This window comes from Balaenoptera musculus, chromosome X, assembly GCF_009873245.2.
Source record: "Balaenoptera musculus isolate JJ_BM4_2016_0621 chromosome X, mBalMus1.pri.v3, whole genome shotgun sequence".
In the NCBI taxonomy this organism is placed as follows: Eukaryota; Metazoa; Chordata; class Mammalia; order Artiodactyla; family Balaenopteridae; genus Balaenoptera; species Balaenoptera musculus.
In genome coordinates, this window is record NC_045806.1 from 119,559,167 (window position 1) to 119,575,955 (window position 16,789).

The following is a 16,789-nucleotide window of genomic DNA, read 5'->3' on the forward strand; positions in this document are numbered from 1 at the left end:
TACAAACCAGTTAATCTGTACCATTTTTCTAGATTCCACATACATGCGTTAATGTACGATATTTGTTTTTCTCTTTCTGACTTACTTCACTCTGTATGACAGTCTCTAGATTCATCTAAGTCTCTAAAAACGACCCAATTTCATTCCTTTTTATGGCTGAGTAATATTCCACTGTATATATGTACCACACCTTCTTTATCCATTCGTCTGTCGATAGGCATTTAGGTTGCTTCCATGACCTGGCTATTGTAAATAGTGCTGCAGTGAACATTGGGGTGCATGTGTCTTTTTGAATTATGGTTTTCTCTAGGTATATGCCCAGTAGTGGGATTGCTGGGTCATATGGTAATTCTATTTTTAGTTTTTTAAGGAACCTCCATAGTGTTCTCCATAGTGGCTGTATCAATTTACATTCCCACCAACAGTGCAAGAGGGTTCCCTTTTCTCCACACCCTCGCCAGCATTTGTTGTTTGTAGATTTTCTGATGATGCCCATTCTGACTGGTGTGAGGTGATACCTCATTGTAGTTTTGATTTGCATTTCTCTAATAATTAGTGATGTTGAGCAGCTTTTCATGTGTTTCTTGGCCATCTGTATGTCCTCTTTGGAGAAATGTCTATTTAGGTCTTCTGCCCACTTTTTCATTGGATTGTTTATTTTTTTAATATTGAGCTGCATGAGCTGTTTATATATTTTGGAGATTAATCCTTTGTCCATTGATCTGTTTGCAAATATTTTCTCCCATTCAGAGGGTTGTCTTTTCGTCTTGTTTGTAGTTTCCTTTGCTTTGCAAAAGCTTTTAAGTTTCATTAGGTCCCATTTGTTTATTTTTGTTTTTATTTCCATTACTCTAGGAGGTGGATCAAAAAAGATCTTGCTGTGATTTATGTCAAAGAGTGTTCTTCCTATGTTTTCCTCTAAGAGTTTTATAGTGTCCAGTCTTACATTTAGGTCTCTAATCCATCTTGAGTTTATATTTGTGTATGGTATTAGGGAGTGTTCTAATTTCATTCTTTTACATGTAGCTGTCCAGTTTTCCCAGCACCACTTATTGAAGAGACTGTCTTTTCTCCATTGTATATCCTTGCCTCCTTTGTCATAGATTAGTTGACCATAGGTGCGTGGGTTTATCTCTGGGCTTTCTATCCTGTTCCATTGATCTACATTTCTGTTTTTGTGCCAGTACCATATTATCTTGATTACTGTAGCTTTGTAGTATAGTCTGAAGTCAGGGAGTCTGATTCCTCTAGCTCCGTTTCTTTCCCTCAAGATTGCTTTGGCTATTTGGGGTCTTTTGTGTCTCCATAAAAATTTTAAGATATTTTTTATTCTAGTTCTGTAAAAAATGCCATTGGTAATTTGATAGGGATTGCATTGAATCTGTAGATGGCTTAGGGTAGTATAGTCATTTTCACAATATTGATTCTTCCAATCCAAGAGCATGGTATATCTCTCCATCTGTTGGTATCATCTTTAATTTCTTTCAACAGTGTCTTATACTTTTCTGCATATAGGTCTTTTGTCTCCCTAGGTAGGTTTATTCCTAAGTATTTTATTCTTTTTGTTGCAATGGTAAATGGGAGTGTTTCCTTAATTTTTCTTTCAGATTTTTCATCCTTAGTGTAAAGGAAGGCAAGAGATTTCTGTGCATTAATTTTGTATCCTGCAACTTTACCAAATTCATTGATTAGCTCTAAAAGTTTTCTGGTGGCATCTTTAGGATTCTCTAAGTATAGTATCATGTCATCTGCAAACAGTGACAGTTTTACTTCTTCTTTTCCAATTTGTGTTCCTTTCATTTCTTTTTCTTCTCTGATTGCCGTGGCTAGGACTTCCAAAACTATGTTGAATACTAGTGGTGAGAGTGGACATCCTTGTCTTGTTCCTGATCTTAGAGGAAATGCTTTCAGTTTTTCACCATTGAGAATGATGTTTGCTGTGGGTTTGTCATATATGGCCTTTATTATGTTGAGGTAGGTTCCCTCTATGCCCACTTTCTGGAGAGTTTTTATCATAAATGGGTGTTGAATTTTGTCAGAAGCTTTTTCTGCATCTATTGAGAAGATCATATGGTTTTTCTTCTTCAATTTGTTAATATGGTGTATCACATTGATTGATTTGCATATATTGAAGAATCCTTGCATCCCTGGGATAAATCCCACTTGATCATGGTGTATGATCCTTTTAATGTGTTGTTGGATTCTGTTTGCTAGTATTTTGTTGAGGATTTTTGCATCTATATTCATCAGTGATATTGGTCTGTAATTTTCTTTTTTTGTAGTATCCTTGTCTGGTTTTGGTATCAGGGTGATGGTGGCCTCATAGAATGAGTTTGGGAGTGTTCCTTGCTCTGCAATTTTCTGGAAGAGTTTGAGAAGGATGGGTGTTAGCTCTTCTTTAAATGTTTGATAGAATTCACCTGTGAAGCCATCTGGTCCTGGACTTTTGTTTGTTGGAAGATTTTTAATCACAGTTTCAATTTCATTATTGTGATTGGTCTGTTCATATTTTCTATTTCTTCCTGGTTCAGTCTTGGAAGGTTATACCTTTCTAAGAATTTGTCCATTTCTTCCAGGTTGTCCATTTTATTGGCATAGAGTTGTTTGTAGTAGTCTCAGGATGCTTTGTAGTTCTGCAGTGTCTGTTGTAACTTCTCCTCTTTCATTTCTAATTTTATTGATTTGAGTCCTCTCCCTCTTTTTCTTGATGAATCTGGCTAATGGTTTATCAATTTTGTTTATCTTCTCAAAGAACCAGCTTTTAGTTTTTTGATCTTTGCTATTGTTTTCTTTGTTTCTATTTCATTTATTTCTGCTCTGATCTTTATGATTTCTTTCCTTCTGCTAACTTTGGGTTTTGTTTGTTCTCCTTTCTCTAGTTCCTTTAGGTGTAAGGTTAGATTGTTTATTTGAGAAGTTTCTTGTTTCTTGAGGTAGGCTTGTATACCTATAAACTTCCCTCTTAGAACTGCTTTTGCTGCATCCCATAGGTTTTGGATCATTGTGTTTTCATTATCATTCGTCTCTAGATATTTTTTGATTTCCTCTTTGATTTCTTCAGTGATCTCTTGGTTACTTAGTAACGTATTGTTTAGCCTCCATATGTTTGTGTTGTTTACATTTTTTCCCCTGTAATTGATTTCTAATCTCATAGCATTGTGGTCAGAAAAGATGCTTGATATGACTTCAATTTTCTTAAATTTACCAAGGCTTGATTTCTGACCCAAGATGTGATGTATCCTGGAGAGTGGTCCATGTGTACTTGAGAGGAAAGTGTAATTTGCTGTTTTTGGATGGAATGTCCTATAAATATCAATTAAATATATCTGGTCTATTGTGTCATTTAAAGCTTGTGTTTCCTTATTAATTTTCTGTCTGGATGATCTGTCCATTGGTGTAAGTGAGGTGTTAAAGCCCCCCACTATTATTGTGGTACTGTCTATTTCCTCTTCTATAGCTGTTAGCAGTTGTCTTATTTATTGAGGTGCCCCTGTGTTGGGTGCATATATATTTATAATTGTTATATCTTCTTCTTGGATCGATCCCTTGATCATTATGTAGTGTCCTCCTTGTCTCTTGTAACATTCTTTATTTTATAGTCTATTTTATCTGATACGGGTATTGCTACTCCAGCTTTCTTGTGATTTCCATTTGCATAGACTTTCTTTTTCCATCCCCTCACTTTCAGTCTGTATGTGTCCGTAGGTCTGAAGTGTGTTTCTTTTTCTTTTTCTTTTCCTTTTTTTTTTTGAAGTGTGTTTCTTGTAGACAGCATATATGTGGTTCTTGTTTTTATATCCATTCAGTGAGCCTGTGTCTTTTGGTTGGAGCATTTAATCCATTCACATTTAAGGTAATTATCAATATGTATGTTCCTATTACCATTTTCTTAATTGTTTTGGGTTTGTTTTTGTAGGTCCTTTTCTTCTCTTGTGTTTCCCACTTAGAGAAATTCCTTTAGCATTTGTTGTAGAGCTGGTTTGGTGGTGCTGAATTCTCTTAGCTTTTGCTTGTCTGGAAAGCTTTTGATTTCTCCATTAAATTTGAATGAGATCCTTGCCAGGTAGAGTAATCTTGGTTGTAGGTTCTTCCCTTTCATCACTTTAAGTATATCATGCCATTCCCTTCTGGCTTGTAGAGTTTCTGCTGAGAAATCAGCTGTTAGCCTTATGGGAGTTCCCTTGTATGTTATTTGTCGTTTTTCCCTTGCTGCTTTCAATAATTTTTCTTTGTCTTTAATTTTTGCCAATTTGATTACTATGTGTCTCTGCGTGTTTCTCCTTGGGTTTATCCTGCTTGGGACTCTGCACTTCCTGGACTTGGGTGGCTATTTCCTTTCCCATGTTAGGGAAGTTTTCGACTATAATCTCTTCAAATATTTTCTCTGGTCCTTTCTCTCTCTCTTCTCCTGCTGGGACCCCTATAATGTGAATGTTGTTGAGTTTAATGTTGTCCTGGAGGTCTCTTAGGCTGTCTTCATTTCTTTTCATTCTTTTTTCTTTAGTCTGTTTTGCAGCAGTGAATTCCACCATTCTGTCTTCCAGGTCACTTATCCATTCTTTTGCCTCAGTTATTCTGCTATTGATTCCCTCTAGTGTATTTTTCATTTCAGTTATTGTGTTGTTCATCTCTGTTTGTTTGTTCGTTAGTTCTTCTAGATCTTTGTTAAACATTTCTTGCATCTTCTCAACCTTTGCCTCCATTCTTTTCCCGAGGTCCTGGATCATCTTCACTATCATTATTCTGAATTTTTTTTTGGAAGGTTGCCTATCTCCACTTCATTTAGTCATTTTTCTGGGGTTTTATCTTGTTCCTTCATCTGGTACATATCCCTCCTCCGTTTCATCTTGTCTCTCTTTCTGTGAATGTGGTTTTTGTTCCACAAGCTGCAGGATTGTAGTTCTTCTTGCTTCTGCTGTCTGCCCTCTGGTGGATGAGGCTACCTAAGAGGCTTGTGCAAGCTTCCTCATGGGAGGGACTGGTGGTGGGTAGAGCTGGCTGTTGCTTTGGTGGGCAGTGCTCAGTAAAACTTTAATCCACCTGTCTGCTGATAGGTGGGGCTGGGTTCCCTCCCTGTTGGTTGTTTGGCCTGAGGCAACCCAACACTGGAGCCTACCTGGCTCTTTGGTGGGGCTAATTGCGGACTGTGGGAGGGCTCACACCAAGGAGTACTTCCTAGAACTTCTGCTGCCACTGTCCTTGTCCTCAGAGTGAGACACAGCCACCCCCTGTCTCTGCAGGAGGCCCTCCAACAGTAGCAGGTAGGTCTGGTTCAGTCTCCCCTGGGGTCACTGCTCCTTCCCCTGGGTCCTGATGCACACACTACTTTGTGTGTGCCCTCCAAGAGTGGAGTCTCTGTTTCCCCCAGTCCTGTTGAAGTCCTGCAGTCAAATCCCGCTAGCCTTCAAAGTTTGATTCTCTAGGAATTCCTCCTCCTGTTTTCGGACCCCCAGGTTGGGAAGCCTGACCTGGGCCTCAGAACCTTCACTCCAGTGGGTGGACTTCTGTAGTATAAGTGTTCTCCAGTTTGTGAGTCACCCACCCAGCAGTTATGGGATTTGATTTTATTGTGATTGCACCCCTCCTACCATCTCACTGTGGCTTCTCCTTTGTCTTTGGTTGTGGGGTATCTTTTTTGGTGAGTTCCAGTGTCTTCCTGTCAATGATTGTTCAGCAGTTTGCTGTGATTCTGGTGTTCTCACAAGAGGGAGTGAGAGCACGTCCTTCTACTCCACCATCTTGAACCAGTCTCTTAACATTTATTTATTTAGGCAGGGTGCACCAGGTCTTAGTTGCGGCATGTGGGATCTTCGTTGCTGCCTGTGTAGTTGTGGCCTGCAGGATCTTTAGTTGCGGCATGCGAACTCTTAGTTGCAGCATGCATGTGGGATCTAGTTCCCCAACCAGGGATTGAACCCAGGCCTCCTGCATTGGGAGCATGGAGTCTACCCACTGGACCACCAGGGAAGCCCCTGTGTCTGGCTTCTTAAGCTCAGCATAACGTTTCTGAGATTCATCCATGCTTATATGTATATCGGTAATTCAACCTCTGCTTAATAGTTTTAATTGTATCAACATATCAAAACATTTATCTGTTGATGGAAATTATTAATATTTCCAATATATAGTGATTTTGAAAAAAACTGCTATAAAAATCTGTGAATAGGTCTTTTTTATGAATAGATGTTTTCATTTCTGTTGGGTAAATACCTGGGCAAGATCCCTATGAGGATTGTTTTTAAGCCTTTCAGGACAACTTCTATAGTTGTCTTTACTCTAAGCCTAATCTCTACTACTGAGGTGTGATTCTTCTGAGATCTCTACTGAATGTGTCAGGCATCCAGTAAAGTCTGTCTACTCTGGCTCATCAAAACTCATATGGATTCTAGTCCTGTGTGAGCTCTCAGAATTGTTCACTGCATAGCTCCGCACTGTTACTTCGCCTCATCTCGTGAAGTTTTACCCTATGTATGTGTAACATTATGTTCAGCAATAGACTCTTGGGGATGCAATGCAGACTTCTGGAGCTCTTTGTCTATACAGATCCCTCTTTCCAAGACTCTAGCCTACATATTTTAGCTACATCAGCATCTTTTAACTCTAATGTCTAACTCAAATCAACAAAACCTCTATGTTATGCTTGGGTCCCCCATTCCTGAACAGCAGTGTAGAAGGTGCCTCTGGGCCGAAAGACTGGGTGATCATCTTTCACTTCCTCTGTTTCTCCTCTCTCCAGTATGACTGTCATGATATGCATGTTTTTCAGTGTCTGAAAACAGATGTTTTTTATACTTTGTTCATTTTTCCACTTGTTCTCAGTCCAGTACAAATCAGGTTTCAGACACTTTGTCATGACTGGACAGCAATGTCCATGGATATTGTTTTTGAAGGTGGCTAACATAGTATGCCACTCCCCTTGGATCTTTATTTATTCCTCACACATTGGGATATAATAATTCACACAGGACACAGCAAGAGACTGAGGGGAGTGATAACTATCTACTGCTTCCAAAGGGGGATAATAACCACTTGTAAATTTCTAATGGGTAGGACAGAAAAAGGAAGAACCCTAGTTTCCTTACGTGTTGAGGACCTTTGGGTTGCCTGTGCTTCTTTGGTTTAACATGATAAAGAGAGGGATGGTGCAAATAAGTAAATATTTCAACACAATTCAAATGAGATATATTGGAAAAATACTGGCTGGAAATTGGGCCAACTCCTATGTACATCCATCTGTTCTCTAACTACAGATATGCCAAAGGAATTCTACCAAAACCCAAGTGTAGGATTTGCCAGGTGTAAATTTTAAGTCTGATTGTGGTAGCTAAGCATTTTGTCAAGTAAGGACATGTTCTACTGTGAATTTCATGCAAGTGTTCTTTTTCTTACTCCAGTAATTTGAAATTCATTATTCTGCTGATTTGCTGCTTTCCTATGAGACCATAAACTTTACAGTGCAATATTTTTGTTGAGATTAACTGGTATCACCACTCATGGAGAGAGATGGGGCGAAGGGACAGAAACATACCACAGACTCTATTTGTTGGTAAATGTTGGATCTGCATAGATACGTTCTTTTTTTCACATTGAATAAACACAAAGAAAACTACTTCATGTCTCTGATAAAACAATATAGAAAAAAGAATAGAATTTCATCTTAATTATCCACTATGCTTATGAAAATTATTTAATACATGATTAGAAAACACTTAATTTATTGGAAATGCGATATTATCAAGATATCAGTCCTTAACAACTTGATCTATAGATTCAATGCAATCTTAATCAAATTCCTAGCAAGTTGTTTTGTGGATATTGACAAATTGATTCTAAAATTTACATGGAGAAGAGAAATACCCTGAATAGCCCAACACAATTGTGAAGGAGAAGAACAAAGTTGGAGGACTGACACTTCCTGACTTTGAGATTTACTATAGAGCTACAGTTATCAAGACAGTGTGGTATTGGTGAAAAGAATAGACAGCTAGATCAGTGGAACAGAATAGAGAGCCCAGAAATAGACACACATAAATAGTCAACTGATCTTTGACAAAGGAGCAAATGTAATACAATGAGGCAAAGATAGTCTTGTTCCAGTGCTGGAACAGCTGGATATCCACATGCAAAAAAATTAATCTAGATACAGATCTTACACATTTCACAACAGGTAACACATGATGGATCATAGACCTAAATGTAAAATGCAAAATTATAGGACTCCTAGGATATAGCATAAGAGAAAAGCTAGATAACCTTGGGTATGGCAATGACATTTAAAATACTATACCATAGGCGCAATCTATGAAAGAAATAATTTTTAAGCTGGACTTCATTAAAATTAAAAACTTCTGCTCTACAAAATTCAACATCAAGAGAATGAGAAGACAAGCCATAGGCTGGGAGGAAATATTTGCCAAAGACACATCTGATAAAGGACTGTTATCCAAAATATATAAAGAACACTTAAACTTCAACCATAAGAAAACAAAACAAAAAAACAACTAAAAAATGGGCCAAAGCCCTTAAAAGGCACTTCACCAAAGAAGATATTCAAACGGTAAATATGTATATGAAACGATGCTTCACATCACATACCATCAGGGAAATGCAAATTAAAACAACAGTGAGATATTACTCCACATCTATTAGAATGTCCAAAATCCAAAACACTGATAACACCAAATGCTGGTGAGGATGAGGAACAATAGGAACTCTCATTGTTGGTGCAAATGCAAAATGCTACAGCCACTTTGGAGGAGCACTTGGTACTTTCTTACAAAACTAAACATATTCTTACCATACAATCCAGCAATTATGCTCCTCTGTATTTACCCAAATGAGCTGCAAACTTATGTCCACACAAAAACCTGCACATCGATGTTCATAGCAGCTTTATTCATAACTGCTAGAGCCTGGAAGCAACCAAGATGTCCTTCAGTAAGTGGATGGATAAACTGTGGTACATCTGGACAATGGAATATTATTCAGTACTAAAAGGAAATGAGCTATCAAGCCATGAAAAGTCATAGAGAATACTTAAATGTATATTACTAGTAAAAGAAACCAATTTGAAAAGACTACATACTGTATGATTCCAACTATATGCATTCTAGAAAAGGCAAAACTTATATACCCTGCCTAAAAACATTGAAGCAAAGAAAGTACCTGAATTGCTTTGTTCCTTAAATTTAGATTAATTCTTATTTATACAAGTAAATTGTAAAATATTATATTCAAATTTCACAGAAAAACGTGCTCCTTTATCACCATATTACTTTAAATACTTTTTGCAGATGTACCCTGTTACTTGAAGTAAACTTCTTTGAGAAACGTGTTCGTTTTGTTAGGTATATGCACTTGGTAATGATTGTACTGTGCATTTACATGCATGAACTAATAGAAATATATAGAATTGTGTGTATGTATTTGTTTACATCATGCTACATGGATCACTATGCAATTTGCTTTTGTCAATGATAATGTCATGGAAAACGTACCATTTCATCACATATCTACCTTGTTTTATTTTAATTTATATTTTAACTGCTGCAGCATATTTCATAATGTGGTTCTACCAGAGCTTATTTATCGATTCCCATGCCAATGGATATTTATATTGTTTGAAATATTTCACTATCTCAGTGTAATAATAAACATCTACTATCTATCTATCTATATCTATACCTATATCTATAGCTACATCTACATCTGTAGCTAATATATAATGCACACATACTAGTGTATAATGGATCTCCAGACTAGGATTTGAAAAATAGAAAAGATAGTAGTGGAAAGTAGTAGGATCCAATATTTATAGTGTAATTGTCTCTCAAAGTGTCAATGCTAATTTACACCATCATTTTAAAAGAGAACCCAATTCTCCTCACTTTGGTCAAGACAACATTACTAAACTTTTGAATAATTGTCAGTCTGATGGATGAAAATAGCATTTCACTACTTTCTTTGTTCGTCTATCTTTTAGTTTGCACTTTGCGAATGGCCAGTCAGATTAACCATCTTTTCAGTTTTCTCTTTGTTAAAATGTCTAGTCAAATCCTTTACTGCTTTTTATATTTAACATTTATATTTTCCTTATTGATTTTTAGATAAAATGTACGCATTCTAAATGTTGTCACCTTTTATATGTGTTAGAATTATTTTCTTCTGATCTCTTTTTATTTTGCTTATGATGTTTTTGTCACGTATATTGTATTTAATCTTGACGTATCAAATTTAACAACACTGATCACCACAGGTTTGCCTTTTGAGTCCTGCTTAAGAAAGCTTCAGCATCCAACATTAGAAACATATTCTCATTAATTTGTCATTCATAGAGAATGATTAAATTGATCCCAAAAGATGATTTTCATAAACACATCTTCTTTGCTATTGACCAATTATACTTTCTGTTCTCTGAGATGTGTTAATTGATATTTTTTGATTTATTCTAAATGTTTCAAAACTATTTAACTGTATAAATAATGTTGGGGTGTATGTGTTGAATATACGTGCATGTGTTTGCATGTGCCCAGTATTCTGAATTGATTTTAGGTTGTACTGAAATTTTCAATTTCTGTCACCATCAAATGAGTATAAATGAAAAACAAAACTATATGACCTTGTTGTCAACTAAAAGAGAGAGAGAGGGAGAGAAGGAGAGCAGGAGAATACAAAAGTGAGAGTGAGAGCGAGAGAGAGAGAGACGGATACCAGGAAGCATGCACTGTTATTTTATGGGTAAATAATTATGCGAGTGTTAATTTCATATGATGCATTGACTTCATTGAAATATACCACTTTTTATTGCTCAAAAAAAAAAGAAACATAGTCTCTATATTTTCTGATAATACTTTTGTACCTTCCTTTTTAATGTTAAATATTTTATCCATAGAGGAGTTATTTTCCCTTTGCAGAAGTAATGGGATAATTGTTTCCATGTATACTTGCCCTGGCATTGCAGAGTCCTTACTCTGGGGATCTGGCCTCTTTAGTCCTTAGGTTCTGGAGGTCTGAAAATAGGCTCACTCAGGAAATTGGGGAAGAGATAATGACTTTCGGTAGGGAAGAAAACCCTTACATTCATGAGCATTCATTCTTGATTAATTTTTAATTTACTGTATAGGTTGACTATGTTTTGGCTGCCCAGCAATTTTGCCTCTAAAGATGCTGTGTTCTATCAATATTAGCTATCTCCATAGCTCTCTGCAGGTCGGGATCCCTTCGCTGCCTCTGCAACCTGGCCACTCATTATAAGCATTATATCCACCACCTTGCTTCTGATGATAAGCACTACCACGTGACCTCTTATTTTTTTCAGAGTCCTATCATCCCATTGTTATCGATGAGCCCATATTTTTGTATTAGAAACTGCTGTCATTAGACGTGGCCTATAGATATCACCCCCACCAGACTTCATAGTCATGCTGGTGTCCCTTTCACTGCTGCTTTCCTTATTACTTTAGTAAGTGATGAATCCCCTGGGTACCCAGTGGGACATAATCATCTGGTATGTTTTTCTGCTTTGCATAGTATATGTAGAATGTCTACTTCTTTGACCCTTTAATCCTTCCTTTCATGTCTGCCATGGCTTCTGGAACTTAAACCACATTTCTTATAGAGTAACTTCTCTGTGTTTGTTTTGGCTTTCTGGGAGCTTCCCCAGCAGCTTTTCCCCACAGTATCCCAGCATCCTTGCATGGATGTTAAATCGTATCTCAAATTTGAGAACACCCTGTCATGTTATACGATTTAACATTCACTTGAGGTTCCACTACTCTCATCTAGCATTCTCAGAATCCAGTCCTGTGCATCCTTTCCTGGCTCCTGATTATAATAATTAAAACTCCTAAGTGCTGAGATATTTATGTAAATCATGTAATCCTTACAGTGAGCTTTGCAAAATAGACATCACTGCCCACGTTACAGATAAAGACAATAAGGCTTAAAAGGATTAAGTAGCTGGTCCAAGGTCACACCCCGAGTATGTGACAGGTTAGTCTCATCCCCCAACTCAAGTTGTTAACAGCACTCCTCATTGATTCAGGAAACCAGCTCATAAGCGGTGGATCTGGACAGAACGATGGTTTCTTGACTCTAGTATAATTTTCTAGTCATTATATCATCACTTTAACCATCAAATTACTAAGATTTTAACTATCATATTAAGCCTCATTGAGTTAATCTTCATGCATACTCTGCTACAAGATAAAATTTTCATAAATGAAAAGTTTCTGTAGAATATAATCACTGGAACCAAATGTAATAACTATAGTGAAGTTCATGCAGGAAAAGGTATGTGGAAGAATATCTGTTAAATTGTTAACCGTGTCACCAATCATAGCTTTTTCCCAAGCCTGTTGCCTACAGATTTACCCTTCAAAGTCTGGACCATTTTAAATTATGTCTATGAAAAAGCCAAAATAGGTCAGCTATTAAGGTCTCATACAGTTGAATGGGGACCAAAATCTATAATTTAAAGATCCAGAAGCCTCATTTTTATAAGCAGTAAAATACAAAGGTCAGAAGCATAATTTATACTTAACTTTTTCTTCTAGTACAATTTACACCAAAATTATGTTAACACTTATGGCTTTGGGACAATCAGGGTCACCTGATCTAACGATGCAACTTGAAAAACTGTTATTTGGCAAGTGAGAGTTAGAAGACTCATAGACAACCAGTCTTTATAAACTGCATCCAGTCATGGATGAAAGTGAAAGATGTGAACGTCCCCCTTGGGTTAGAAGACCCAAGAGAGGCCCTATGTTATTATTTGCAACATTGTCATAGAGCTGTACCTCCCAAAGCTTTCAAAATAACAAGAGAGCACAGCAACATTCATGTGAGGGAACATTTATTCTAAGCTTAGTAAAATCAGCAATTGCTGTAGCTGAAATGGGAAGGGGATATTTTGAAATGTGTCATTGATTCTCGTATTTCCACAGATCCAAAATAATTCCGTCGCAAAGTAAAAGGTGAATTTTAAGCACATGCCAGAGTAGAAACAGGCTTGATGTTGGGAAAGTCACGTTCACTTTTCAGGGCTGACTTTCTTCCTCAGTAAAAGGAAAGGATCTCAAGAGCCCTTTCAAACTCGAAAAATAGCTAGGATTGCAATAAATAACGTTGTTGTTTTGGACATATGAATATTTTCACGATGTCTCTAAAGTGGTTGACTAAAATATTCCCCTTTCAGAGGGTTGTTGTGGAGCCCCTGCATAAGGAGAGGTTCCTCAAAGGAGGGAGTCTGATCCCGCTTTCTCACAAGTGGGAGAAAGTTCAGAACATGCTAATTGGGCAAGCTTGAAATCCCAAAGATCTGCAAATGGAACAGGTGCAAATGGAACCGGTGGTAATTGATGGCTAATTATGCAAGCAGTAACACACCCCAGGGTATGGGCCTGTCTGCCAATACATACACACCTTGGGTGGGAGCTTATTAGCAGGCAAACACACACCGGGGAGGTTGTATTGTGCAGAACAAATGCTTTTGAATACACAGTGTGGTTTTAAGTAGAGTATAAGATTCTGAAAACATATTAGCACCTGAAATGGTTCAAAGAGAAGCAAGTCCACAGGCCCAGTTCAGAAGAAAATTCCCTTGACTATCCCCCTTGAATCCCTCACTCGGTACTTCTCATCATTCTGACCTCTCCCCCTACACCTGCTGAATCCAAAGAAGCTATTTGGGAAAATATCAAATGCCTTCATTTGCCTTTAAAACTGGACTGTAATGAACTGAATTAGCATTTAGTGAGGATTCATAGGGTGATGCCAGGAAAATGGTTTTCTCATAAAGGATCAAGTATGTTTGACCACTCTGTAGCAAATGGTTTCCTACTCTCTTTATTCTGATGATGGAGCATGGCCCCAGGAACTGATATTAATGATGACAGCCAGAAGAGCAATGCCCTTAAGCTAAGAAGAAAATCGGAGGAAAACGATGAAACGGCAAGATTATTACTTTGTTATGTTTTGTTTTGCTTTTTGCCTAGCAAGAATGTCACCAGACTGCACAGATGGGACAGTTTTCCCAACTGAGTATTAGGGAAGAACTGGCCCGATGAAGATTAACTGAGACCATTGGTGCATTGCTTCATATTCAAATTATGACCAGAAGCCCATCACTTCTCACCGCCTCCACCATCTCCAGCCTAGTGCAAGTCACCATCATCTCTAAGCTGGATGACTGCTAGACCACATCATTGCTTCCAACCTTTTCCACTTTCAGGCTGTCCTCAACGCATCAGCCAGGGTGATTCTGTCATAATATAAGTCGTATCCTGCCACTCCTCTGCTCAAGATGCTCTGAGGGCTTCCATCTCACTTAAAGTGAACACTCAGTCCTTGTAATGGCTACAAGCCACAGACATGGCCTCCAGTGGGCTCTCTGACCTCTGTTCTTCCCTATGATTTTCCTCTCTCACTCTGTTCTAGCCATGCTGGCCTCTTTCCTGTTCCTGGAAAATGCTAGTCATACAGCTACCTCAGGGAGTTTGAACTTCCGGTTTCATCTGTCAGAACACTCCTCCCTCAGATAGATACATGACTTGCTCTTTTATTACCATCAATTCTTTGCCTAAATAGCACGTTCTCGGTGAAATTTCCCCTGACCATACCGCCAACATAAGACGGTAAACTGTACCACATTCCCTACCCAGTTTCCTGCATTATTATTGCCCATAGTACTTATGAACTTCTAATATATAATTTAGTTTTCAGTTATTATCTGTTTCTCCCCACCAGAATTTAAGTTCCAGAAAGGCACAGATTTTGTCTGTTTGGTTGATTGCTATAAATCCAATACAATTGAACAGAGCCTAGTACACTGCATTTGGTTAATAAATATTTGTTAAATTAATGAATGAAATAAGAATACTCTCAGCCAAGGTTCTCATAGTAGTAGAAGTTAAATGATAAGATCTAAGCTGAGAGTGCTGGTCAAATCTTTCAAAATCTCTTGTGTTTGTGAGAATCATTAGGTTCACAAGAATGTATAAATTTTGGGCTTCCCTGGTGGTGCCGTGGTTAAGAATCCGCCTGCCAATGCAGGGGACAGGGATTCGAGCCCTGGTCCAAGAAGATCCCACATGCCGCGGAGCAGCTATGCCCGTGCACCACAACTACTGAGCCTGTGCTCTAGAGCCCGCGAGCCACAACTACTGAAGCCCGTGCACCTAGAGCCTGAGCTCTGCAACAAGAGAAGCCACCGCAATGAGAAGCCCACGTACCGCAATGAAGAGTAGATCCCGCTCACCGCAACTAGAGAGGGCCGCGCGCAGCAACAAAGACCCGATGCAGCCCAAAAATAAACACTAAATAAATAAATTTATTTTAAAAAAAGGATGTATAGATTTTTTCCTAAGATACTTTATATATGAACATAAAGATGAAGCCAGTTTTCTAGCTATATAATCAACTTGCGTGTCAGTGCTTCCAAGATTATGCACCAGACTTCAATAGAGGCTTTTATAAAGAACAAAAATAATAGCCTTGTACACTCAGGGTGATGACGTCAGCTTAACCCAGGTGAAACATCTTCCTTCTATTTAATAATTATATTAGGTTGAATCAAGTGACATTGATAATATTTGACAATTTCTGACCTAAAAAATGCAGGTTTCATATGTTTCAAACTAATACTTCCTAAATAACTTTGCTAAAGAATTCGTTTTGCTACCTTCCCAAAAGGAGCTCTATTATTGGGAAGACTGCACCAGCCACCTTGGAAGAACTTGTCCTATCTCATGCCCAGCCTTGGTTATTTTCAACTCTGGTTGCTTTCAACTTGTATACCACTCCAATCAAATATATCCAGAAAGTATGCTAATTTCACTCAAAACACAAAGTAAAATCCATGGCTACTGGCCAATTTCCTTAGCAAGTGGTTGAATTAGTAAGGCTCTTTCTGGTACAAGTAGTAGAAACCCAACTCAAAATGAACTAGCTTAAACAAAACGGGGATTTATTGGCTCTTAAACTGAGAAATACATGAATTGAGATGCTGAGTCCAGAGGCTCAAATCCTTCTTTCTCACAATCTCTTTGTTTTACTTGGCTGCATTCTGCATAGATGTGCTCTACATGTGATGGGTAGGATGGCTACAGATATCTCTAGACTCACATTTTCCTTAGTTAATCTAGTGGAAAGATTTCTTTCTTCCAATTTCTGAATCTTGGGGAAGATACTAATTATCTCTCCATGGGTCCATTGTCCACTCCTGGACCAAGACTGTACCAAGGATGGAGTACAATGATTGGCTCAGCCTGGGTCCTCTGTTGTGGTAGGGATGGGAGTTTGTGGGATCTGTGTGCATCAGTGTAATTGACAAATCAATAGGACCTCGAGTAGCAGAGGATGAGTGCCTCAAAGACAGGGTTTAACTCTTTTTAAAAAAAAAAAAAAAACTGATATAGTGGATGTACCATATTATAGAAGTTACAGGTGTACAACATAGCAATTCACAATTTTCAAAGGTTATACTCCATTTACAGTTATTATAAAATATTGGCTACATTCCCTGTGTTGTACGATACATCCTTGTAGCTTATTTATTTTAGACATAATAGTTTGTACCTCTTAATCCCCTACCCTTATCTTGCTCATCCCCCCTTTCCTCTCCCCACTGGTAACTGCTAGTTTGTTTTGTATATCTGTGAGTCTGTTTCCTTTTTTAAATATTCACTACTTTTTTAGATTCCACATATAAGTGATAGCATACAGTATTGGTCTTTCTCTTTCTGCCTTATTTCACTTAGCATAATATCCTCCAAGTCCATCCATGTTGCTG